The sequence below is a fragment of the Tursiops truncatus genome, chromosome 11, assembly GCF_011762595.2.
Source record: "Tursiops truncatus isolate mTurTru1 chromosome 11, mTurTru1.mat.Y, whole genome shotgun sequence".
Classification (NCBI taxonomy): domain Eukaryota; kingdom Metazoa; phylum Chordata; class Mammalia; order Artiodactyla; family Delphinidae; genus Tursiops; species Tursiops truncatus.
Window position 1 is genome coordinate 78487012 of NC_047044.1, and position 27762 is coordinate 78514773.

The 27762-nt window shown below is 41.1% G+C and overlaps 1 protein-coding gene across 3 annotated transcripts in view; it reads right to left on the reverse strand.

Moving 5' to 3' along the window:
* Positions 1 to 27457, reverse strand: part of FAR2 (fatty acyl-CoA reductase 2) — a 137646-nt gene extending 110189 nt beyond the window's left edge. Inside the window, exon 1 of one of the 3 annotated variants that reach the window (XM_019935817.3) lies at positions 26897 to 27457. The gene's annotated coding sequence lies outside the window, so the exon portion shown is untranslated. The other 2 variants (XM_073788891.1, XM_073788890.1) reach the window with 2 other exon arrangements.
* Between the last annotated feature and the right edge of the window lie 305 nt (positions 27458 to 27762).

Below are 27762 nucleotides of genomic sequence, written 5' to 3' on the forward strand. Positions count from 1 at the left end.
CCCTCCAAATCAAACCCTGAATTCTTAATCCTCAGGACTTTGGAACGTTACTATATTTGGAGACAGTGTCTTTACAGAAGCAGTTAAGCTAAAATCGGGTTACTAGAGTGGACCCTAATCTAATATGACTGATAGTCTTATGAAAACAGGAAATTTGGATGCAGACAATGTGAAAACACAGAAGGAAGACAGCCATCCACAAGCCAAAGAGAGAGACCTGGAGCAGATCGTTTCCTCAAAGCCCTCAGAAAAAGCCAATCCTGCCAACACCTTGATCTCAGGCATCTAGTCTCCAGAACTTTGTGAGAAAATACACTTCCCTTGTTTAAGCCACCCAGCCTGTGGTGCCTTATTTTGACAGCCCTAGCAAATTCATCAGTGAAATAACATCTGCAAATCCAATAAGCAAGTAAATCAAGCCATACATTGTCAGCAAAGAAAGCTAGCTTTTCAATAAGTTTCTAGAATAAAGTTTCTCTAGTTGTTATATCTTATAGTCCAAAAAGCAATATCAAAAAACCTGGGCCTCACACCATGCTAGAAAAACAAAGCTGTTTTTCCTCCCATTTTATCCTAAGAAAAACATTTATTTTACAGGCCTATTTTAGAAACATTTATAACAATGTAAATTTTAAGAACATAAAAGAATGGCAGTGTTGGAAATCAATGTTATTGAGAATTCTCTTTTATAGCTATTTTTATTGTTGTAATTATGACAGATTGGCATCCATTTAGACCACTATTTCTGAAGGTCATTAATTTTACACTGACCACCAGATGAAAATCATTAGTTTAGCCTCCATGTAGCAGACCATGAGCAATGTGTCTCGTAGATGTCATTGACTGCATTTGAAGTTTTGGAGGCTAGGTGTAGATTACCCACTGTTTTTGTATTGACATATAGCTCCTTCACATCAGCAGTATAGGTAAACTCAATTTTCCTTACTTCTTTTTGCATGGTTCTTATTCATAAAGGCAATTGGTTTTCTGAACAGAAATATGGTTGCTGAATTTTTCTGGCTTACATTACAATTGTTATTTAATGATAAAGTTAATGATTACACATAATCTTGGGGAAATTTTGGGACATAGCTACAAAATGAGGATAATAATACCTTCTAGAGCCCAGAGCAAGTGCCCACTTGAGGTTTTGTCCAGCACTGAGGTACACGAATGTGTGAATTTGATTACAGCTCAGCTTCTGTGTAATGCCGTTTCAATGCTTTTTTCAACCCATTCCCTATTTTTATCATTTGCAAGTATCTGCTTACTTATCCAACTGTTAGAGAAAACCCTAGGATAGCCCTCCCTATATTAGCCACAGAAAAATTGGTTATATCCCAGTTTTTGTCTGGAAAGATGCCATCGGGAGGTTAACAGTTTCTCTGGCCTAGTTCTCAGTGGCATCATTCTCCCATCCACATTTTTCCACACAAGCATTTATACAATAAGATGTTCTAGTAAAAGCATAAATAGAAGCAGGAAAAAACCTCCCTTAAAAATCTCTAATCAAGGGCTTCCCTGGTGGCGCAGTGGTTGAGAGTCCACCTGCCGATGCAGGGGACACGGGTTCGTGCCCCGGTCCGGGAAGATCCCACATGCCGCTGAGCGGCTGGGCCCGTGAGCCATGGCCGCTGAGCCTGCGCATCCAGAGCCTGTGCTCTGCAATGGGAGAGGCAATCTCTAATCAAGACCACAGCCACAGCTAGCTCTGTTATTTGCTCTGCGGATTTCTTGGAATTTATGCAACACTCTCAACCTGTATTGTTACCCTGGATCCAATGCAGCCAAAAAGACTGAAATAAGACAGATGAGATTTGCATCAAGTGTCTGAAGGCCTGGGTGCCCAAGGAAGGCACTCAAACATTATCTTAAATGCTTTGGTTCCGTTCATTGTTTCGTGAACCATAAACATCCTCAGGCTTTTAGCCTGGGTTATTTTAAAGTGACTGCCCTTCAGAAAGCTCTTTGGCTCTCGATAAGGTTGACCACTGCTTCATTTTGTGAGGTAAGTCCTATGTGTAGGTCTGTCTTGCTTAAGCAAGTTGACGAAGGATAGGAGCCCAGCATGGCTAAATACAGTTCACTGGTCATTTGTTAAAGAATAACTTAACCTATAGTTTCTAACCCTCCACAACAAAACCTATTACTTTTTCTCTGAAAAAGCATTCTGTTATGTACAATTTCCCTTTTGCCATTTTCTATGGCACTGACATAGGTAAAAGCCCAAGTGAACATAGAGTGTCTAAGGCAGAATCAAAACAGCCTAAATGATTACACACTGAATTATGATCTGGGGCAAGGGCAACACACCTATATTTTATATACATAATATTTGTAGCATCATTTCTTTAGCTTTGTTGTAGCGATTATCTATTTCTGGCTTTCTGTTCAATTATCACAATTGTTAATATAAAGGTGACCGTTTTAGCTGTATTTCTTATTTCATTTTTCTCTAGAGGATCTTTGAATTGCTTTATCTAAACTTCATTTTCTTTAAATTAAGAGTTTTTCTGAAATTACTTTTTCTTTTCTAGGTTAAAGAAAGTAATGCAAACTAAATGAAAATGTTCAAAATGCTGTCTCTGCCATTGGCAAATTACCTGTCTGTTTTTGCTGTTCTCATCCAAACTCAGCTGGAATTCCAATAACTTGTATATCAGAGTGCTTAGTGGCAGGCCAGTAGCCCTGATAAGGTGATGTACATCAGTCAGTAAACTGACTAAGAAAACAAATGCACACTTCGCTTTAATAGCAATGATTACCTATTGCAGTTATTGAAAAACAAATAGCTTTTATCTATCAGTAATTAAATCTTCACTTTAACAAAGTTGTTGAGCATTTTCCTGAAATTTTCATATGAGGAAAAAGCAAGCCGGGGAGCTTAAAATTAAATTTGATAATAAAAATCATAAAAAATGATCTATACTTAGTGCTTTTGAAAACTTAAGTAACATGTACATATTTTTACAAAACTAAAAGAGTGCAGTATTTAAATGTACTATCCTTTAAAGTTTCATAAACTGAAGTCACCTAGTTTTTACTCACCATGTTAAATTTTGGTATTTTGCTTTATTTCTCAATTTTTACTCTGAATTTTTATAAGATGAATATTATGTTATTATTATTTATAGTTTGAAATACTTTCTATTCATTTCTTTCTGAGCTTCGTCTTTAGAAATGAGATTTTGCAGCATCTAGACATGCACTAAATTAGTATCCCTAAGGGTCCTCATCCAACAGCAATCATACCATTGTATACCCCCAGAAATGAGTTGACCAGGATTATCATCAGGGTAACCAGACACTTGCTAACAGTAAAAGGTACCCCATGTCCCCTCACAGCATCATAAATCTCAGTAATTTCTGTCAACAGAGGAGGGCTCATCTAATTGCACACTCTCTCCTTTTATGGAGCAAGAACTAAAGTTCAGCAACTCTCAACTGGTCTCTGGTTTCAAGGTAGGATAAACCATACAGAAAAGGTTTCCCCTGACATCTGTGTTCACTTCTGAGTGACACATTTTCAAGAACTCACCCTCTGGTACTTTCTGGAATCATGAGTGCAAAAACTATTTGTAATTCATCTATGAGGATATGCACATTTATTTTGACTACACTTTTTTTGGAGGCACCATTTCTCTAAGAATTTCATCTCAGTAACTGATAATGAGGGGTCTTTATTTCCCCACAATACCCATTCTTATCCTTAAAGTTCTCATTTCCTCCATGAGGTCCCACAGTTGGTGCTCTGATACCATTTCCATTCATTGGTTAAAGCAACAAGTTACATTCACATACTCATCCAAAGCAAACATCCTTATTGAGTAAGGTGAAAGGTCAATACACAAGAAGAAAGTGACTAAATAAAGCACCAAATTAAGTGTCAGAATAATTCATAAACTGTCTTTGATCGTAGTATTTACATGACAACTCTGGACAGATTATTGAATTAGAACAGCTAGTGTACGTTACCTCTGGCAGAAGTTCAACCATAGAAGGAAAAGTGATGTAGGTGACTGGGTAGCAATAGAAGAATAGAAGAACATAAAAATAAGGATGGGTGGGAAAATTTCATTTGTTGGTGAAATGGGATGTTTGAGAATGTGCAGAATCTGAGAGGAATTAGACAGAAAAGAGAGAATGAAAATAAATGTAACTGAGGTTCTAGAGGAGCTCAGAGGGCATAAAATTAATAGAAAAGATAGAGTTATCAGCACTGAATACAGGAAGGTCATTTCATCCTCTGAAAAGGAGGAAAAGAGGTCGGGGGTGGGGGAGGTAGATAAATGTAGGTTAGAGCAGAACCTGAGATAGATCTTTGGTTATTTCTTTTTTTCTCTAAGGAGTATAAGGCAAGATCATATTTTGCTTATTAAAGAGCTAAAGGAAGGTGCTCCTGGAAAGGGATAAATATTCATAACCACAGCTCTACATGGGAAAGAAAACAGATCAGAAACCAGTGAAGAAGCTGAAGTAGCAGAGTGTGCAGCTGAGATTGAAGATGGATTTGTACTACCCCACTTCATACAAATATTTACCTGCTTTTCTCCAGTAACACTTGAGTGCCCGTGGTTGGAGCAGGAAGAATAGATCGTTGGCAAGCTGCAGACTTGGGGGTATAAACAATGGATTTAGGGGAAACAAATGGAATGGGTCAGGAGTAGAGAAAGCTGGCAAAGGAGTAAAGTAGTGGACCTAGGTGCTCAGAGAGGGAGGTACCTCTCATGAGAGGGAGCTCATGCAATAGGAGAAAGTGTGTGTGTATGATGGGCAGAGAAGGCAAATGACTGGAGGTCCTGCCAAATTGGAACCGTAGCTCTGGTGGGAGAAAGAAAACGAGAGAGCTAGAAGTAAAGAATGCCACTGTCCCAGTGTGAACTGTTAGTTAGAGATTTTAGATGCAGCAGTCTGGAGTAACATCCAAGCCCAAGGATTGCCTTGGAAGTAGTCTTCTAAAAATAGGGTGCTTTAGTGGGCTTGAAATGAAAGCTGAAGGAGATGTGGGATCAGGGCACTCACTGTACCGCCATGTGCGCCTCCACACGGGTGCTGAACCTTAGGACACGCTCAGTCGTTGGAAAGGATGTGTGTGAGTTATGTGTTTGACAGATATCAGAGAATGATCTGGAGGTGAAAAGTAATAGCAACAAGGACGGGCAGAAGCTGCACAAGTTGTGAAGGAGGAGAGGCTTGCTTTTGGTGAGAAAACAGAGACCTGCATGAGCAACATGGAAAGGTAGGATGACACTTGGCCCAACTCACAGGGCAGGCTCATATGAAGTCATGGATAGAAAAGTCCTCCATGGGGTGTAAAATATAATTTAAGTTGAAGGTATTATTATTACTATTTGTGTACAAAATTATATATAGACACGGATATTGGAACTTATACACCCCCCCACACACACAGTTATCAGTCATATGCTATCATTAACATTTTAGCAACTCTTGTAATATCTTACACCTTATTTGAACAGTTCTGAAAGCATTTCATGTGCACATTTTAGTATTTTCTCACCACAATCCTGGGAGGTAAAGAGTAGATACTATTATCCATAGATGTGAAAACTGAAGAACAGAGACAGTGAGTTATTTGGCTAAGGCCAACTTTTTTTTTTTTTTTTGGATTAAAGAAAGTGAAGTCTTCTAACTCCCATAGGTAATGAGAAAAAAAGCTTTTCACCAGGTGTTCATTTGCTTCCTGCTTTCCCCACATAATAACATCTGGAACACACATACACGTGATAACTCTGTTCTGTATTTTTTTTCTTAGCCACTGCATATCAGAATATTAAAGCTTTAGGGGCTCAAAGGTATTGAATTTGCAAGGTGATTCTCTCCTCAACAGCCAGTTTCCTGTCTGAGGCTTCACATATTACCTGTTGGTACAATTATTTTCCATACTGTCTCTTGATAGTAAAGACAAACCCACAATTCTGTTCCTTAGACACTGTCCGTCAAAAATGAATATAGAATCATTTTTCATTGATTTTCAGGAAAATAGGACACTACTCTCAAAGCAAATATATCTACCATATCCAAACCATGGGTGTTTCAGTACCAAAGGCTTCTTTTGACTCACTCTCAAAATAGATTTTTGAGTTGGAATTGTCTCTCTTAACTGAAGTTATGCTTCAACAATAACTATATTTTCATGTTAATGCTTGCCTAATGACTGTATTTTAAACTTTGTGGGTCTCAGTTTCCTCATCTGCAAAATGTGTAACCTCCAAGTTTGATGGAATATGGGTTTTGTAAAGTGCTCAGCACAGTACCTTGACTTAAACATTCAATAAAAATAAGGGTGATTTCAATCAGCCATGACTTATTATCCTGCATTTCATTGTTACCAGAGTATTTCCTTCCTTTGTGTGAATTGTATCATTGCATTGACACCAGCAAGAGGAAATAGAACAATTGCAACCTTAAGTCTGAAACCAGTCTCACTAAGGAAGAGGTTTACAAACTAATTAGTTAAAAAGCAAAACAGACAGGGAAGGATCTCTTTAAACAAAACACGAAAATCTCGGTAAAAAGAGAAAATGTTTGGTAAATTCATCAACATTAATAGTTAGAACTTCTGTTCTTCAAAACACACCAGAAAGAAACTAAGAAGACAAGTCACAAATGGGGACTTATATCAATCCAACACCGTGAACCATGGTTAATGTACGGTGACAATAGGCAATGATCATAAACAGTTTTTTAAGGAACTGCAGCTAGTACTGCTTTTACTCAGGAAAGACATGCTTTTCTCTTTCTTTTCAAGAAGAAAATGTTCTCTTTTTTTTCATTACTTCTCTAGCATCCCTCAGTTACCCCGTCTTTTGGGCCTCCACTCAGGGCCACCCTTAGATGTCCCATGCTCCTTTTACCCTCCCTGCAGGGCCAGCCTGGTGTCTGTAATGTCAAGGGGTCTCAGATGGTAGACGGTACTACACCCTGAGGGAGATGGAAACTGTGCCCATGGATGCCAAGGGCCGGGCTGGGGAGGGAGCATGTAGTTTGAGAAGAGGAAGAGGAAGCCAGTTGCAACCCAGGAACTTTGATGATAAATTTCCCTTTGGAGTAGAAACTAATGCCTGTCTAGATGAAAGCACTGGAAACAAGCAAAATGGCAGCAGGAGCCATCCTGAAAGTGAATACAGCTAGCTGTACCTTGGGAGACTAATTGCCTAACCAAGGCCTCAGGCCTGCCTGAACGTAAGGATGGGAAAGAGGCTTAAACAGTTACATTATGCAATGCCTATTGTTCTTGCCAAGTTAAACTTGGTGCAATAAATTTTGAACAAGCAAAAAAAGGTTTACTAATAAGGGAAATATTTCTATGGCACCTTATCACGTATCGACTGCTGCCTTTATACTGTGATGCATATGAACTCATTTATTTCTCAGTCCAACCCCTTAGAAAGTGTCTGTTACTAGGTTGAAGCATGTGAAATTGCCAATGTTCAACCATTTTGACCTACAAATGGCCACCGTGGCTGGTTCAGCCTGCATTTTTTCTGCATTTTACAGATGAAGAAATCTAGATGCAGAGCACTTAAGTAACTTTCCAGAAAGTGTCAAGCCTGGGCCCTAATAATCGAGCTTCTGTTTCTATAGTCATTGTGAACCACTGAAATATACTGCCTCTCTACCACACTGAATTAAAATGACAGAAATGGTTTCTTCCAACCTAAAATTTCTATGCATGAATCTGTGCTATATCGTTCTCAGTCTCCATACACCAATCTCTTCATGCTTTGCCTATTTCTTTTGAAATGAATCAGCGCTCACCCAGTCACTAGCTGGAAATCTCAGAATAGAATTTTCTTTCTTTTTTTATTTCTTTACCACAAGAATCCAAATGATATTTATTAAGTCCACCTCAGCAGGAGCCACAGAATCATTGGGCATGAGAGCTAGAAGGGATTTCAGAGATAATCCAGTCATTTTTCTAATACAGATATAGTCACTGAGCAAGCAGGGAGCAGAATTGGGACAAGAGTCTGGACTCCTGAGCCCGTGTCTGCTCTTCTCTCTCCACCTCTGTTCTCACAATGGACTCACATGCTACAGATAATGCCTCTTTGCTTCTCTGCAGTTTCAGGACCCATCATAACTCTCTAACCCTCGCCCATGACAATAGCTCAACTCACTGTGCCAATCACTCTTCTAAATGTCTTACATGTATTAACTCATGAATCAGCACAACAACTCCATGACATTTACTATTATAAACCCCATTTTACAAATAGGAAACCAAGGTACAGAAAAATTAAAGTGATTTACCCCAGGTCACACAGCTTGCAGACCAGCACCAGAGGCCATGCCCCCATCACGCAACCATATGCACTTTGTCCTGCCCTGCCCTTCACTGAGCAAAGCTTACACTCACTTCTTTTGGGAAGCAGTTCTCAATTCTCCCCTCAATCTGTTGAAAATCGTATCTGCCAAACTCTCTGAGTCCCCATGCAACATCACCTTATATGGAATTGGCTACTTATTAGTCTGTTTTGTCTGATGGCCTGCAAACACCTTAAACATAGTGACTGTGTTTTACTCTTCCTAATATTCACAGGATTTGACACAACACCTGACAAGACCTAGACGTAGAGTATGGACTTGAGGGGGAAGAGGAAGCTGGGACGAAGTGAAAGAGTGGCATGGACATATATATACTACCAAATGTAAAATAGATAGCTAGTGGGAAGCAGCTGCATAGCACAGGGAGATCAGCTCCGTGCTTTGTGACCACCTAGAGGGGTGGGATAGGGAGGGTTGGAGGGAGAGCAATAGGGAGGAGATATGGGGATATATGTATATGTATAGCTGATACACTTTGTTATACAGCAGAAACTAACACACCATTGTAAAGCAATTATACGCCAATAAAGATGTTAAAAAAACAGTAAATAAATATTTGTTGACTGAATGCATGAAAGAATGAAGGGTCACCTAAATCTTTCTGTCTTCAATTTCTCCTTATTCTACCTATCTTTCAACCTGAAGTGAGTTGGGGAAACTAGTGAGACATTAGTATGTAAGTTCCATGGAAGCTGGTAAACCCTTTACTTATCTTCCTTAATAACCAAAGATAAGCCTTTTTTTTTTTTTTTACGCGGGCTTCTCACAGTTGTGGCCTCTCCCGTTGTGGAGCACAGGCTCCCGACGCGCAGGCTCAGCGGCCATGGCTCACGGGCCCAGCCGCTCAGCGGCATGTGGGATCTTCCCGGACCGGGGCACGAAACCGTGTCCCCTGCATTGGCAGGCGGACTCTCAACCACTGCGCCACCAGGGAAGCCCCAAAGATAAGTCTTTTGATTGTTGTTCCCCAAATGTTTGATCATGAACTCATCACACTACTAAGACAGGAATTTTCTTCATCCACAGCCACTATATCTGGGGCCCAAATTTGTTTTCAATTTTATACTTTGACTTCTGAGTGTGAAATAAAATAATTTATTTCACTTAATCCATTAGACCAGAAATTAGGATCCTACAAGCAGGTAAAATAAGTATTTTGATCTTAACATGGAGGGGCCTAGAACATTCATTCATAGTCACAATGGGCTTCAGAAGTCATTACAGTGAGATATGTTTCAAATGACTTCATGTTTAAATGAGTTAGTTCTAACTGAGGTGTCCAGGCTACTACTGTGTCCCCTGATTTGAAATCATATACGTAATTCTCATAAATGATCAATTGGATATCCAGATGGAAATGCAATTTTTATTTCCCACATCAAATAGAAAGTTAATTGCAGATGGATTGCAGATTTTAGTATGAAAGGCAAAACAATCTAGTCTTTAAAAGAGAACAACTCCCCGATCTGTAAGTGGGCAAAAAACATTAACAATAAAAGACTAATACTAATAAATTGGGCTCTATTAAAATTAAGAATTTGTGTTCATCAAAAGAAAAAATTAAGAGCATAAAAAGGCAAGCCACAAATTGGGAGAAGGCATTCACAATACCTATATCTAATAAAAGTATTGCATCCAGGATAAAGTATATGCACAAATCATTGTGAAAAAAAATAGAAACCCAATAAACAAATGGGCAAAGACTTGGGCACGTCTCAAGAAAAGATATCCAAATATCCCATATACAAAAAGGTGCTCCACTCTCAGTTACCAGAGAAATATAAGCAAAACTACTATGCCACACAACTACTCTTCCACTGAAATGACTAAAATGAAAAGAACAGACAATGAGGAGTGTTGACAAGTGGAATAAGTATAACTTCTTGACTACTGCTTCTGGGAGTATATGCTGTACAACCACTTTGGGAAACTCCTTGGCAGATTTTATTAAAGCTCTCTACATAAATCACTTCCACATGGAGGTATACCCAACTGTAGTATGCACATATGTTCAACAAAAGACATTCATAAGAAAGTTCTTAGTACTACTATTCCCAAATTCTTAGTGGCACTTGGTAGTGGAAACTACCTAACTGTTCATCAACAGTAGAACAGATAAATTAAATGTGGTATATTCACAGTATGGAGTACTAGACGGCAAGGAGAATGAATACACAAAATTTTTTCTTAACATCTTTATTGGACTATAATTGCTTTACAATGGTGTGTTAGTTTCTGATTTATAACAAAGTGAATCAGTTATACATATATATATGTTCCCATATCTCTTCCCTCTTGCGTCTCCCTCCATCCCACCCTCCCTATCCCACCCCTCTAGGTGGTCACAAAGCACCGAGCTGATCTCCCTGTCCTATGCGGCTGCTTCCCACTAGCTACCTATTTTACGTTTGGTAGTGTATATATGTCCATGCCACTCTTTCACTTTGTCAGAGCTTACGCTTCCCCCTCCCCATATCCTCAAGTCTATTCTCTAGTAGGTCTGTGTCTTTATTCCCGTCTTGCACCTAGGTTCTTCATGACCCTTTTTTCCCTTAGATTCCATATATATCTGTTACCATACGGTATTTGTTTTCCTCTTTCTGACTTACTTCACTCTGTATGACAGACTCTAGGTCCATCCACCTCACTACAAATAACTCAATTTCGTTTCTTTTTATGGTTGAGTAATATTCCATTGTATATATGTGCCACATCATCTTTATCCATTCCTCTGTCGATGGACACTTAGGTTGCTTCCATGTCCTGGCTACTGTAAATAGAGCTGCAGTGAACATTTTGGTACATGACTCTTTTTGAATTATGGTTTTCTCAGGGTATATGCCCAGTAGTGGGATTGCTGGGTTGTATGCTAGTTCTATTTTTAGTTTTTTAATGAACCTCCATACTGTTCTCCACTGTGGCTGTATCAATTTACATTCCCACCAACAGTGCAAGAGGGTTCCCTTTTATCCACACCCTCTCCAACATTTATTGTTTCTAGATTTTCTGATGATGGCCATTCTGACCGGTGTGAGATGATATCTCATTGTAGTTTTGATTTGAATTTCTCTAATGATTAATGATGTTGAGCATTCTTTCATGTGTTTGTTGCCAATCTGTATATCTTCTTTGGAGAAATGTCTATTTAGGTCTTCTGCCCATTTTTGGATTGGGTTGTTTGTTTTTCTGATATTGAGCTGCATGAGCTGCTTGTATAGTTTGGAGATTAATCCTTTGTCAGTTGCTTCATTAGCAAATATTTTCTCCCATTCTGAGGGTTGTCTTTTGGTCTTGCTTATGGTTTCCTTTGCTGTGCAAAAGCTTTTAAGTTTCATTAGGTCCCATTTGCTTATTTTTGTTTTTATTTCCATTTCTCTAGGAGGTGGGTCAAAAAGGATCTTGCTGTGATTTGTGTCATAGAGTGTTCTGCGTATGTTTTCCTCCAACAGTTTTATAGTGTCTGGCCTTACATTTAGGTCTTTAATCCATTTTGAGTTTATTTTTGTGTATGGTGTTAGGGAGTGTTCTAATTTCATACTTTTACATGTAGCTGTCCAGTTTTCCCAGCACCACTTATTAAAGAGGCTGTCTTTTCTCCACTGTATATTCTTGCCTCCTTTATCAAAGATAAGGTGACCATATGTGTGTGGGCTTATCTCTGGGCTTTCTATCCTGTTCCATTGATCTATGTTTCTGTTTTTGTACAAGTACCAGACTGTCTTGATTATTGAGGCTTTGTAGTATAGTCTGAAGTCAGGAAGCCTGATTCCTCCAGCTCTGTCTTTCTTTCTCAAGATTGCTTTGGCTGTTTGGTGTCTTTTGCGTTTCCACACAAATTGTGAAATTTTTTGTTCTAGTTCTGTGAAAAATGCCAGTGGTAGTTTGATAGGGATTGCATTGAATCTGTAGATTGCTTTGGGTAGTAGAGTCATTTTCACAATGTTGATTCTTCCAATCCAAGAACATGGTATATCTACCCATCTATTTGTATCATCTTTAATTTCTTTCATCAGTGTCTTATAGTTTTCTGCATACAGGTCTTTTATCTCCTTAGGTAGGTTTATTCCTAGATATTCTATTCTATTTGTTGCAGTGGTAAATGGGAGTGTTTTCTTAATTTCACTTTCAGATTTTTCATCATTAGTGTATAGGAATGCTAGAGATTTCTGTGCATTAATTTTGTACCCTGCTAATTTACCAAATTCATTGATTAGCTCTAGTAGTTTTCTGGTAGCATCTTTAGGATTCTCTATGTATAGTATCATGTCATCTGCAAACAGTGACAGCTTTACTTCTTCTTTTCCAATTTGGATTCCTTTTATTTCTTTTTCTGCTCTGATTGCTGTGGCTAAAATTTCCAAAACTATGTTGAATAATAGTGGTGAGAGTGGACAACCTTGTCTTGTTCCTGATCTTAGTGGAAATGGTTTCAGTTTTTCACCATTGAGGATGACGTTGGCTGTGGTTTATCATATATAGCCTTTATTATGTTGAGGAAAGTTCTCTCTATACCTACTCTCTGCAGAGTTTTTATCATAAATGGGTGTTGAATTTTGTCAAAAGCTTTCTCTGCATCTATTGAGATGATCATATGGTTTTTCTCCTTCAATTTGTTAATATGGTGTATCACATTGATTGATTTACATATATTGAAGAATCCTTGCATTCCTGGGGTAAACCCCACTTCATCATGGTGTATGATCATTTTAATGTGCTGTTGGATTCTGTTTGCTAGTATTTTGTTGAGAATTTTTGCATCTATGTTCATCAGTGATATTGGCCTGTAGTTTTCTTTCTTTGTGACATCTTTGTCTGGTTTTGGTATCAGGGTGATGGTGGCCTTGTAGAATGAGTTTGGGAATGTTCCTCCCTCTGCTATATTTTGGAAGAGTTTGAGAAGGATAGGTGTTAGCTCTTCTCTAAATGTTTGGTAGAATTTGCCTGTGAAGCCATCTGGTCCTGAGCTTTTGTTTGTTGGAAAATTTTTTTTTTTTTTTAGCATCTTTATTGGACTATAATTGCTTTACAATGGTGTGTTTGTTAGTTTCTGCTTTATGACAAAGTGAATCAGTTATGTTGGAAGATTTTTAATCACTGTTTCAATTTCAGTGCTTGTGTTTGGTCTGTTCATATTTTCTATTTCTTCCTGGTTCAGTCTCGGAAGGTTGTGCATTTCTAAGAATTTGTCCATTTCTTACAGGTTGTCCATTTTATTGGCATATAGTTGCTTGTAGTATCTCTCATGATCCTTTGTATTTCTGCTGTGTCAGTTGTTACTTCTCCTTTTTCATTTCTAATTCTATTGATTTGAGTTCTTCCTTTTTTTCTTGATGAGTCTGGCTAATGGTTTATCAATTTTGTTTATCTTATCAAAGAACCAGCTTTTAGTTTTATTGATCTTTGCTATCATTTCCTTCATTTCTTTTTCATTTATTTCTGACCTGATCTTTATTATTTCTTTCCTTCTGCTAACTTTGGTTTTTTTTTGTTCTTCTTTCTCTAATTGCTTTAGGTGCAAGGTTAGGTTGTTTATTTGAGATGTTTCTTGTTTCTTAAGGAAGGATTGTGTTCCTATAAACTGCCCTCTTAGAACTGCTTTTGCTGCATCCCATAGGTTTTGCGTCGTCGTGTTTTCATTGTCATTTGTTTCTAGGTATTTTTTAATTTCCTCTTTGATTTCTTCAGTGAGCTCTTGCTTATTAAGTAGTGTATTGTTTAGCCTCCATGTGTTTGTATTTTTTACAGATTTTTTCCTGTAATTGATATCTAGTCTCATAGTGTTGCGGTTGGAAAAGATACTTGATACAATTTCAATTTTCTTAAATTTACCAAGGCTTGATTTGTGACCCAAGATATGATCTATCCTGGAGAATGTTCCATGAGCCCTTGAGAAGAATGAATACAGAATCATTTGAATGAATCTTATGAACATAATGTTGAGTGAAGAAGGTGGATAGAAAATAATGCACACTGTATTATTTTACTTACATATAAAACTCCAAAAACTGGCAAAGCTAATCTATGTTTGAATCTTGCTAATCTATGACTTAGCGGTCAGGATAATGGTTACTTTGGGGGTGAATAGGTAATGACTAGATGGCAGCTTATGGGATGCTGGTAATGTTTTATATTTTTTTAAGTCTGGAAGTTGAAATCTGAGAGCTACTTATTATTGTATTTATGATATATTCACTTTTCCACATTTAAGTCACACCTCATAAAAAATAATAAAAATCATATGGAGAAGAAACTCTTGGTGAAAATAGTTATTACTTATGTTCATTATTAAACCATACCTAAAATGCATAGGTTTTGGTTTTGTTTTTTCTTTGCTTTTTTGCTTTTTGTGGTTGTTTTGTTTTGTTTTGTTTTGTTTTGTTAGAGTAACACTGAAAGCGCCTTGTAGTTTCATCATGGTGGTAAGGAGGAATCAAGTATTAGTTTCCTGGGTGTTATGGATTGAATTCTGTCCTCCTAAAATTCATATGTTAAAGTCCTCAACTGCAGTATCTCAGAATGTGACCTAATTTGGAAATAAGATTATCGTAGAGGTAACTAATTAAGTTAAGATGAAACCATACTAGAGTAGGGTGGACCCCTAATCCATTATGACTGGTGTCCTTAAAAAAGAGGAAATTTGGGGCTTCCCTGGTGGCTCAGTGGTTGAGAGTCCACCTGCCGGTGCAGGGGACACGGGTTCGTGCCCTGGTCCGGGAAGATCCCACCTGCCGTGGAGCGGCTGGGCCCGTGAGCCATGCCTGCTGAGCCTGCGCGTCCGGAGCCTGTGCTGTGCAATGGGAGAGGCCACAACAGTGAGAGGCCCGTGTAACCGCAAAAAAAAAAAAAAGAGGAAATTTGGACACATAGATATGCACAGAGGGCAGGGGAGTTAAAGACACAGGGAGAAGATGGCCATCTACAAGCTAAGAATAGGCCTAGAACAGATGTTTCTCTAACAGTCCTGGGAAGGAACCAACCCTGCCAACATCTTGATTTTTCTAGACTCCAGATTCCTGAGATGCAGGAGGGGAGGGTGATGCTAAAAGCTCTTCTGCATTAGGGAAACCCACCCCCCCACACACCTGCCTCAACTAGCATCTCACACACTTGGCAAGGCTGCTCTAAAGGATGGGGAGCAGTGGAAGGTGTTAGGCAGGGGAATCACATGATCTCTTTTCTGTTTTGGAACAATGGAATGTTCTGAATCATGTGACACACTGAAGATGGATCAGGAAAACCTAAGCATCTCAAACAGTTCTATGATCCTTGGGAAGAATCCTCAGAATGGATCTTTCCTGGGTCTGGAGGTCTTCAAGGAAGTAAAATAACCACTTGATTGTTCCTAAAGCAGTGGTTTCCCATGTTGTTTTGGTCACAACCTCTTTGAAACTCTGTTGAAAGTTATAAATCCTCCCATCAGACAGATACCCATACTCATCCAGATTTAAGAGTACAGGTGAGGATTTTTAAAACAGAGTATTGGTTTTTGATCTCACTTGTAGAAATAAAGATGGATGGCTGAAGATAATGGGGTTTCCAGCTGTCATCACACAGGAAGCCAGCAACTAACTACTAGCCCTATGCCAAGACTCAAAGGTACCGTTCTGGAAACTCTGTAACTTTCCCACGTTGGTTGTTTTTGCTCTTCCCCTATTTATTTATCCACAATGAAGAGCAGTTACTTAAATCACAAAGAGATTGTACGTCTATCTTTAAGGGCAGAAAGGAAAGGGGGAAGCATGAAGATTGAACCCAGTCCACAGCCAGGTTTGGGGAAAGAGTCAGTAACTGAGAGGAGGGCGGCACAGGCTAATTTAATCCTCAGGATTTATGGTGAATAAAGGAGAACATTGTTTCCTTGGGGAGAATTTTCATTATCTTCCCTGTGGACTTTAATTCATTTTAATTCCATTTCCCATCACCCCCTTCTTGGTGTTAACTGCTCAGGGCTATGGGAAGCTAAATCACTGACTGGGGCTGGTTAGGAGGGGAAGAATGGGAAATAAAAATATATGCATATTTTTTATTTTCACACTGAGGATCTTCGCTGAAAGATTTCACAAACTCCAAAGTTTTAACTGGTCAGAAATTGCCCAATGAATAGGGGGCACTAAAGCTTAAGGGGAGGTACTATAACTTGTTGACCACTATATTTGCAGAGCTAAACACCTGGCCTGGCACATGGTAGTGAATTGAATGAATGAATGAATGAACGAATGGAATAAAATGCTCATGGGATTTGCAGTCATAACATCTGGATATTATTCTACACTTAAATAGATAAGTGACAAGTCCCCTTGTGTTTTTGGGACTGACTTTTTCTTTTCTATAAAATAAGGGAATTAGAGCAAATATAGATAAGGTACTTGAACATTCTACAATTTAGAATGTGAACAGAGTTAGTTAAGGCAAAGCTATTTGTAGTCACCACTATGTGGAGTAGATAAGATGGTGCAATATGTATGTATGTATATAGTATGTCTAAGAGTTTAGGGAAGGCTAATTTGAGAAAGTTTCACTCTGTCCTAAAAGAAACTGAGACCTAAATTTACCTAAAGTGCAATCCTGTGATCAGCAGTGCACTCAGCAGCACTTGCATAACCATTGCTTCAGGCAGGACTGGACCAAAATAGTAAGAAGAGAAGAAGGAAGAAGCAAAGTCACAGTTCTACTAAGGAGAGAGGTTTGGCAACTACAGGTTACCAAGAAAGAAGGAAACTGCTTATTTGGATGGAACTATTAACTCTTTCAAACTTTCCTGCAGCTTGGAGAATAGTTTTGTAAGTGGATCTTAATGCTCTCAAAGCTTCTTGGTACGAGAACACGTGTCCATCCTTTAGATCATACACTTATCTTCAGAACAAATAGGTCCTAAAGGTCTCATGTAAACAAACACAATGGAAACGAGTCAATTCAGAATGAGACAACAGTTACAGCATAATAGAAATAAAAATACACAGGCTGACATAAAATTGATTTCATTAATATTTATCAGAGTATCTTATTTACACTTATGTTTCATGTGGAATTAAGTGGACAGTTTCTCTTAAGTTTTAGACAAATAATTCTATTTTTATTAAATGAATATTATCTTTTTTTTTTTTTTTTTTGGCGGTACGCGGGCCTTTCACTGCTGTGGCCTCTGCCGTTGCGGAGCACAGGCTCCGGATGCGCAGGCTCAGCGGCCATGGCTCACGGACCCAGCCGCTCCGCGGCATGTGGGATCTTCCCGGACCGGGGCACGAACCTGTGTCCCCTGCATCGGCAGGTGGACTCTCAACCACGGCTCCACCAGGGAAGCCCTATCTATCTTTAAGATGCTTTTATTACTGCATAAAACTATGCTGCTACTATCCACACACTTTTTAGTATTAAATGTCCTTTCTTGAAAATAATAAAAAAAAGTCTTTAATACATGCACACATAGTGAATTGTTACACAGAGCTTCTTTTGTTCAGGTTATCAAATTCTTCTGGGCAGATTCTTCCAGTTTCTTGACAATATCGTGCATTGGTGGATCTAATTCTGCTTGAAGCGCTTCAGTGGTTTCAAATATGTTGGGACCAGACACATAATTTAATGATCTTCCTAATTTCCAACTATCCTGCCCTCAGGAATACTGGAGTTTGTGCTGACTTTTGTGGAATGTGTCCTCTCGCTGACCTATGATAAATAGTGCACCATTTTTCTAAAATGATCTAAAATGTGGAGCATTTTCACAATGACTTTTTCTCATTTCTTGGCTCAGGAAATATTATTCTTGCCTCCTATGGTCATCCTGTTATTCACCAGCGAATTTTACTGACCCAGCACCTCCCAGCTGAGGTGGATGGTTGGGTAAGTGGATAGAAGAGGCCGGATTTTTGCCTTTTTTTACACAGATTCACAAGGAAGAGCTTTCCCTTCTCCTCTTCCCCTCAAGTGTGTGTTTCAACACTTTGGAGCCATCTCTGGAGGAGCCTAGGAAGTTAAAATGCATTAAAAACAAGGTAATAGGGGCTTCCCTGGTGGCGCAGTGGTTGAGAGTCCGCCTGCCGATGCAGGGGACACGGGTTCGTGCCCCGGTCCGGGAAGATCCCACATGCCGTGGAGCGGCTGGGCCCGTGAGCCATGGCCACTGAGCCTGCGCATCCGGAGCCTGTGCTCCGCAACGGGAGAGGCCACAGCGGTGAGAGGCCCGCGTACCGCAAAAAACCAAACCAAAACAAAACAAAACCCCAAGGTAAGAGCATGTCCAAAAGCCAAAGGGGACGCATTGTCAACTGCAGCTGGAAAGGGCTTTTGCTGGACTGCAGAGGTTAAGTTTACAAAATTATCTAGGACTTTAAAAATAAACCACGACTAAAGCAATAGACACATGCTATTTTTAGTGTCTGCCAATTAAAGTAAGATGAATTTTTTTCACTGTCTACTCAATCATGTTCTCTACAAAAAGAAATATATCATATTTTTTGCTTTGATATAGTGTTGACTAAAGTGGAAAAATGGCTATTGAATAAAGATCTCACCTGAAACCAATTCTTTTTTTTTTTTTTTATTAAAGGCAGGTCTCTGAATTAGTCATGGAAAGTCCCCTGATGAATGTGGCTGGCAATCTGTTTGATTCCCACAGAACACTGTGTCCTGGAAAGATTTTGTGATCACAGCGATAGACCTAAGCACAGGCCTCCATCTCCCATCTTCTGGTTCTAAGTCCCATGGAAGCACCTACACCAGCTGTCCCCACATTTGTACCTGTGCTGTGCTGGTTATGTATGAAGCACCTGGGGAGTCTTGTACCAAAAATACAGACTCATTGAGGGTGTGGTGAAAAGGGAACCCTCCTGCACTGTTGGTGGGAATGTAAATTGATACAGCCACTATGGAGAACAGTATGGAGGTTCATTAAAAAACTAAAAATAGAACTACCATATGACCCAGCAATCCCACTACTGGGCATATACCCTGAGAAAACTATGACTCAAAAAGAGACATGTACCACAATGTTCACTGCGGCAATATTAACAATAGCCAGGACATGGAAGCAACCTAAGTGTCCATTGACAGATGAATGGATAAAGAAGATGTGGCACATATATACAATGGAATATTACTCAGCCATAAAAAGAAACGAAACTGAGTTATTTGTAGTGAGCTGGATGGACCTAGAGTCTGTCATACAGAGTAAAGTAAGTCAGAAAGAGAAAAAACAAATACTGTATGCTAATGCATATATATGGAATCTTAAAAAAATGGTACTGATGAACCTAGGAGCAGGGCAGGAATAAAGATGCAGACAATAGAGAATGGACTTGAGGACACGGGGAGGGGAGTGGGAAGCTGGGGCGAAGTGAGAGAAGCATCGACATATACACACTACCAAATATAAAACAGATTGCTAGTGGGAAGCAGCTGCATAGCACAGGGGGATCAGCTCGGTGCTTTGAGATGACCTAGATGGGTGGGATAGGGAGGGTGGGAGGGAGGCTCAAGAAGGAGGGGATATGGGTATATATGTATGCATATGGCTGATTCACTTTGTTGTACAACAGAAACTAACACAGCATTTTGAAGCAATGATACCCCAATAAAGATGTATAAAAAATAATTAGTAAATAAATAAAATAGGCATGTGGTGGGGATGACAAAAAATATATTTGTCACCCCAAACTTAAGAGTGTCACCCTTAAACCATCACTCTTCACAAAAAGGATGCATTAATAAAAGACAGATTTGCTTTATTGAAATAAAATTCAGAGGTGACTACTCACAGAAGATCCATGCTTAGAGGTAGCAGACTTCAACAGCTAAGTAATATTGGTGTTAATTACCCCCTCTACCTCTTAGATGCTGGGTATGTTTATCTGAGGCCCCATCCTTTACATATGAATTCAAATGTTTGAATAACTTTCAAAAGCTATCACCTGCAAGACTGTCTTCTGCACCTCACATTGGCAGCTAACACTAGCTACACTAATCCACAATAAATGGCATTGTCATGACTCCGATGGTAATAACTTTTGAGGAGCTTCTAGACCGTCAGTTTACCTATTTGTATTTCTACCTTGACATGGACTGAATGTTTCAGTCCTCCCAAAATGTGTATGTTGAAATCTAGTCTCCAGTGTGATGGTGTATGGAGGTGGGGCCTCTGGGAGGTGATTAGGTCATAAGGGCAGATCCCTTGTGAATGGGATTAGTGCCCTTATAAAAGAGACTCCTGAGAACCCCCTTGCTCCTTCCACCATGTGAAGTTACAATGGAGAGAAGGACATCTATGAACCAGGAAGTTGTTCTCACCAGACAGCACATCTGCTGGTGCCTTCATCTTGGACCCGCAGCCTCTAGAACAGTAAGAAATAAATTTTTGTTGTTTATAAGCCACCCAGTCTATGGTACTTTGTTATAGCAGCTTGAACTAAGACTACCCCTAATAAATAAAACAAATCTATTAAAATTATCTATGGCCAGTGAGTTTAGTAGCCTAGAGCAGGGGCCAGCAAACATTTTATGTTAACGGGCCAGATGGTAAATATATTAGGCTTTGCAAATCACAGCTACTCATTACGTGGAGTCCCAAAGCAGCCATAGACAATAGGACGAATAGGTGCACGGCACTGTCTGATTTCCAATAAAACTTCACTCATGGATACTGAAATTTGAATTTCATATAATTTTCATTTGCCAGAGAACATTATTCTTCTTTTGATTTTTTTCAACCACTTAAAAATATAAGCACTATTCTTAGCCCAAGAGATATACAAAAATAGGCAGGATTCAGATTTGGCCCTCAGGCCATAGTTTGCTAACCCCTAAGCTAGAGCACCAGGTGGATGAAGCCGTGGCCAGAGTCCATAGCTGTTTGAACTTGTCTCTTCTGCTCTGCTCTGCTGGTTATTCTTTGGTCATAAATCACACTTCTGGCTCGATCCCACCACCATGCAGATGTGCTGGGGACCAGTAAAGAAGATGTATAAGATTCAGTGCAAAATCATTGCTCCTACAGACGTCCTATGTATTCACACTGTGTTGCGCTGCCGGGGATATACTATGAACATCAAATAAGGCTCAGACCTCCCATGGGACACAAAACGTCCTGTGAAATCTTCCCCATTGTCTATGCTTCAGCTTTCTCACGTGTACATCTAGACTTCAGCTTTCTCACGTGTACATCTAGACCTCCGAGAGGTCCTGCATAGCCTTGCCAGGGAAGTAGAAGTTAAAATTTTTTAAAAATTGTTTTTAGTCAGACTGCAGACCTTGCTTGTGAATATCTCTTCATCTATTATCCATATGTTAGAATTGTTTTCATCATCAACTCAGAACTTATTAACAGAGTCAGTTCAATTCCGGTCTTCTGCTTCCTTCCAACTAAGCAGTAGCATGAAAGACATGAGAGAAGCTGATGGTTAATAGACAGCTGTGGATGTTAAAAGGTTTAATCTATTAATATAGGGCAGCATTTCCCAAAGTGTGTTATGCTGAATGCTGACTCTGTTAGATGTTCTGCCAAAAAAAGCATTTCAAGGTCAAGTAAGTTTAGGAAATGCAGCATAAAATATCTCTTCTTTCTTGATGATTCTTAAAGTGCATTATCAGTATGTTAAAGGCTTTGAGGATTCCCACAATAAGACTGCTTAACTAGGTTAAATTAAGTGTTTCTCAAGCTTATGTGATGAGGGAAGTTTTTTTTCTTCACTTGACTGTTATTAATATCCCGAGAAACTAATGGTCCACAGACTGCATTTTGGGACACTGATACAGACAAGGTGGAAGAATGGAAAGCTTCTAAGCAGGGGAGTAACTTATGTTGTAGATCAATCACTTTGGTGGGGATCAGACTTTTCTCTCCGGGTTTTCGTCATTTTAGGAGATTACCCCATGTGCCATCAGTGTGCTCAAGTCAGAAAGACAGAAGTCATATTTGTTTCGGTGGTAACCTCTTAAAAATTATAAAGTTCGTGCACAGTTCATTGATAATCTCAACAGTAGAAATGATAATATGAAACACATATTATCTTCTGCTCGCTCACCTCTATCCCAACAGCCTGGCACACTTTCCAGAGATACCAGGCAGCGTTATCAGTTTCCATGTCACTTTTCAGCTCTTCTGTGGCAACTCTAAATCTTATGCATCAGGAGACTATGGTTTTGGATTATAAACATAGAGCAGTATCTACTGGAGGAATTTATTATCACACTTCTTTGCTTAGCCACTTCTCATCGCCGATCTATCACCAAGGTCTATCAATTCTACTTCTGAAATGCACTTCAAGTCTGCCCACTTCTCTCCATCTTGCCTGTCCACACCATCACCAGCTCTGTCCTACTTCCAACCCCTGATCCCGCTCGTCCATTCTCCTAATTGCAGCCACAAAGGTCTTAAAATTTAAATTAGTCTCTGGCTTCAAAGTCTTCAAAAGCTTCTCATTAAAATAAAATTCAGAATCTTTATCAAGATCTGTGAGGATCTACATGACCAGGTTCCTGCCTAGCCACCCCCCAACACACACACACACACACACACACACACACACACACACGTCCGGCCTCTCAGCAACTCCCTCACCCAAAACACGTGCCTTCTTTCTGTTCCTTGAACACTTCCAGGTTTTTCCTTTCCTTACAGTCTTCCTACTTGCTATTTCCTCTGCCCAGATTGCTTTTCCCTCCATTCTTTTTTTTTCTTTTTGCCAAGTTAATCCCTATGCTTCCTTCAAATATCAATTTAAATCTTTCTTTGTCAGAGACCTTCACAAACCACCAAATCTGAGTCAACCCCTGGTTTTTTCATTGCACCTGTTATTCTCCATGCTACTTCCAAAATTTTCTTATTATATGTTTATTTTTTAAATGCCTGTGAGATCCAAAAGGATAGGGGACACATCTGCTTTATTCCACACTAAATGCAGAAAAATTGGCATTGTGTCTGGTCACAGAATGGGCTTAATAATTATGTATTACACGACTGAAGCTAACCAGTGGAAATTTCTCTTCGTTTTATCTCCTGCCTTTTCCTTACATGAAACATTAGTTCCATCCAGATTTTCATCTTTTGCACAATTATCACCCAGAAGGTTCAATCATTCATTTCTATTAGGAGTGGAATTTTAAGGCCATCTCATGTAACTCTCCTCTTACGCTTCTCTAACCATTTCAGTTTATTTTATTCTCTTCTTGGGAACTCATGGCACTTATTTTCTGTACCATTCATTTGGTGCCTAATCTTATATTGCCTCTTAACAATGTATCTGTTATGTTAATTAACACCTTATATTTACATATTTCGTCTTGCCAATGATGTCATAAATCTATCGAGTACAGGACTTGGTACTTCATACCCTAAAGTTCACAGCACGCCTCTGCACAGAGTGCTGCATGAAAGGAGTCTCCATCTACCTTCTCTGGTGCCCCTATTTTAAGACTTTGATACGGAAGTTTGACCCATTTCCTTTTACTCTATTTTCTTCCTCAACCCTTCTGGGTGTGTTGCCATCATACTGGGAATGAAAGCTGTGGAAAGGATAAGTTCTGAGGTCAGAGAGAAGCAATAAAGGGAGGAGTGTGGGGAAAGAGGACAGGCCCAGGGTTTCTAAGTTCCTCCCCCAATGGTACAGAAGGTGAAGACAACTTGGTAGGGGACTAGGTGTACTTTATATTGCCAAGTATCTCCCAGAATATTTAAAAGAGTGCCTTGCTCAAGGTTTTGAAAGTATGAATATTTAAAAGTTAAATGAGGCAAAAAGGATACCTTCTCAAAAATTTCAATCAATGACTCAGTTTTTCATTGTTCAATTTTGGATGAATTCCACTGAAACATCAATTTAATTCAGGAAGTATCTTTGGGATCCAGGAAGGTATTCTGTACTTTTAGTTGCCAGTTCCAGTCTTGACCAAATAAAGACTTTTAAGGAATATTTAAAATACCACAAACCGTAGCTACTTTTTGTTTTATTTTTTCTCCCACCAAAATATAAGGGTTATAAAGGTTCTGCAACCCTGTTAATGTACTTAACCAGCCTTCCTCAAGCTACTTCTGAAACATGGATTAGAAAAGTTAAGCCTGTAACAATACTGTCTTTGTTAGTATAGTACTCTTCAAGGTAAGTCGACAGTTTTACAATTATTAGCTCTTTTTACCTATCTGTTTTCACAATGACTCTTTAAGATGAATAGAGTAGTAGATATTGTCTGTTATCTTTATTTTGTCAATGAGGAAATTGGGCGTAGAAGGACTTAATGACAGAAGCATGCAGCAGCTAACTTTCCGTTTGTGTCAGAGAATTTACCTGCAGTGTAGGATGGCTGAGACAGGGTTGTTATTCAGGAAGTGACAGAACAGGCTTGTGAACCTGGCCTCAGGACTGGCTACAGAATTTGCAGGGTCTAGTGTAAAATGAAAATTTGGAGTTCCTTGTTTGAAAATTACTAAGACAGCTGAAAGCGACAGCAGAACATTAAACCAAGTGCAGGGCCCTTTTCCAAGTATTGGGCCCTGTGAGCTGGCCCTGCCTGAGGCCTCTGAACCTCTAACATCTGGGTGATTAAGTATCAGGGAGGCTGTGAGAGCCTGAAATTGTAGGCAGAATTCTGTTAATATGTATATGCTTCTTTTTCATATTCCATAGCTTTCATCAGATCCTTAAGTGGTCTGTTAACAAAATAAAGCATTAAGAATGCTTCTTCAAGAGTAATAAATGTTCTCAAAGAGACCAAACACAGAGTCACAAGAGACTGGCAGGGACAGCAGGTGCATGTTCCTTCAGAGACTATTTGTACATGCGTGAGTTTTCATGGGTGCACAAGTATTAATGCAAAGACAAAGAATTCTTAAGGCTGCCCAGATGTTGTCAGAAAGAAATAACATCTGAATGTACCTTCAGAAGATAGGAAAGGGAATGGTGAGACATCAAGATGATGACGTTCTTCACAAACCCCAAAGTGATATACCCAAGTAGGAGCTATTTTATTTATTTTTACTCCCTTAAAGGAAGCTTCTCCTTCTTCTTCTGTAATTAGATGTCACGCTCCCTCTTTTAAGTTAAGGAGAAATGTAAGATTTACCAACTCGTGCTGATTTATATCGATGTTATAGATAATTATAACCCAACGTTAGAAATAGGAGTAAAGTAGGCATTTGTTAAAGCAGGTTCAGAAGATGCCCTCAGAAACAGGGAAAGAGTGCTCTGAAGACCTGCATCCCGAGAAATACTACGGAAGAAATGCTGCAACTCTTGAGTCCGGCTGGTAAAACCCCATGGCCATCTCCTATAAGTCTCACACACAAATATCCCTAATAGCGGATTTTGCTGAAAGCCCTGCTCCTTCAGTCTGAGTGGCTGCCTTAAAATTTTATTTAGTCTCTTTGCCCGTTTAGACTAGATATGCTCCCCAGCCAAATCTCCAACTCATATGAATGGGGATACAGAGAGATGGGTAACTGAAACAGCAGGGAAATTCTCAAATATCCACTTGCACAGAGTGTCAAACTTCTCTTGATGCAGCCTCTAACAAGCAGAAAAGCACGATTCACTTGAGTTCCTGGTCAGTCTGCTGTTCCCACTCTTGTCCTTGTTCATGGCACAATGGGACAATCTACATGATTCAACCAGCCGCCGAAGCTCTGGCAGGTCCAGAGAGAACCTTGGTTGCTCACACCTGGTAACTCATCCTTCGAAGAATAAGTGTTCATAATTCTACTCATCCCACCAAGTGAAAAGTAGGAGGTTTCTAGGATGAAGTCGGTCATTAATTCTTTTAACTGAATGGAATTGCCCCGTGAGTAATCGCCAGGGGTGCCAGCAGCCTTCCCTCAAGCCATCTACACCCCTTGGAATCTGGTACCTGCTCCCCTGCTACCTCCAAGACGCCCAGGCCCCTCAGGAAGAGGTGGAAAACTTCGGACGGGGACAGACCCCGCCCCGGCCGCCCCGGGACCGCTCCGGCCCTTTTCAGCCTGGGGCTCGGTACCCGGCGAGGCCCGGGTGGGAGGGTCCGGTCGTGCACAGCCCGGGATGGGACTAGGGGCCGGAAAGCGCGCCCCGACAGTCCAGGGCGCAGGGAGGGCGGCCACCGCGCCCCACGTGGCCCTGCTCTCTCCTGGAACAGCCCCGGGGGCCGAGGAGGCCTCCGCCAGACCCGGCCGGCGCCTCTGTTTCCCCGGGCCCGCGGCCGCGGCGCGGCTCCCAAGTTAGCCCAGTCTGCCCGTTCCCGTCACGCGCGCCCTTCCCGCCCCCGCGTGACCCACCTTGGCGGACGATGCCGGCGCCCAGCGCGCCTAAGCCGCGGCCGGATGGCTGAGGGCGGCCGGGGGCAGCTCCGGGGCAGAGCCGCGGAAACCGCGCGTCTCCCCGCCGGGGCCCGAGCCCACCCTGCAGCGGGGCCCCGCGGCTGCCTCGCCCTCTCTGCAGACCCCGCCGGGGCCCGAGCCCACCCTGCCGCGGGGCCGCGCTGCTGCCTCGTCCTCTCTGCAGACCCCGCCGAGCCCTGCCTCCCGGCCACCCCGGCCGGCTCCTCGCCGGCGGAGGCGTGGGCGCTCCCGCGGCCCGGCTGCGACCCTGAGTACCTGCTCCTCCGGCGCGGGGCGGGCTCAACTAGTGGTCCTCTAAATCCCGGTCCTTCCCCGGGGCTCCGGGAAGTGCTCCGGCCACGAGGAAGCTGCTCTTGTCTTTCGGTTCCCAAACGTGACACTCTATATATCCGGCTCGGAGACTGGGTGTGGGGCGGGAGGAAACCACCCTCCCTCCGACCTTCCCCTCGGCCGCCGCGGCCTCGGCGTCGGGTGCGGAGCTGGCGGCGGCCTCTGCCCGGGGCGGGAGGAGGGCGAGGGGCTGGCGAGGGCCCTACAGGCCGCGAGGGGACCGCATCGTGGGCAGGGTGGCCGTCCGCGCAGGCCTGCCCCGCAGCTTCCATTCATTCAGCTCGGAGCAGATCCACTCGCTATTACTCGCGGCTAGGATTTTTTCCCCCATTAAAAAAAAAAATCGGTGGGTGAGGGGTAAGGGAACAGGAAAGGCGCCCCTCTCTGGTCTGGAAAAGGAGAGCTCCTACACCTTGAGAGAAAGAGAGAGAGAGAGAGAGAGAGAGAGTTGGGGGGCAGGGGGAGACAGAGGGTCAGAGGTTCTACCGTGAACGCTTGGAGGACACATCTTTCCCCACCCACCCTAGCAGAAAAGGCAGCCAAAAATCCGAGTTTACTCAGCTCGTCCGTACTGTACGCCCAGTGGGAGGGATGCTCTGGTGTCTGCTCCAGACTGCGGAGGCGCCTGGCAATGACCGACCAGGGCAGTGTCCTTTTAAAAATCCAGGAGGGGCCGGAGGCGCGGTTAACTCATGTCCAGGGTGTGGAGGGCAGAAATCAGGCTCTGTCTGCGTCAGGTGGGAGTGGGTAGGTGGATAGGAAACTAGAAAGGATCAGAGATGCGGCTGCAA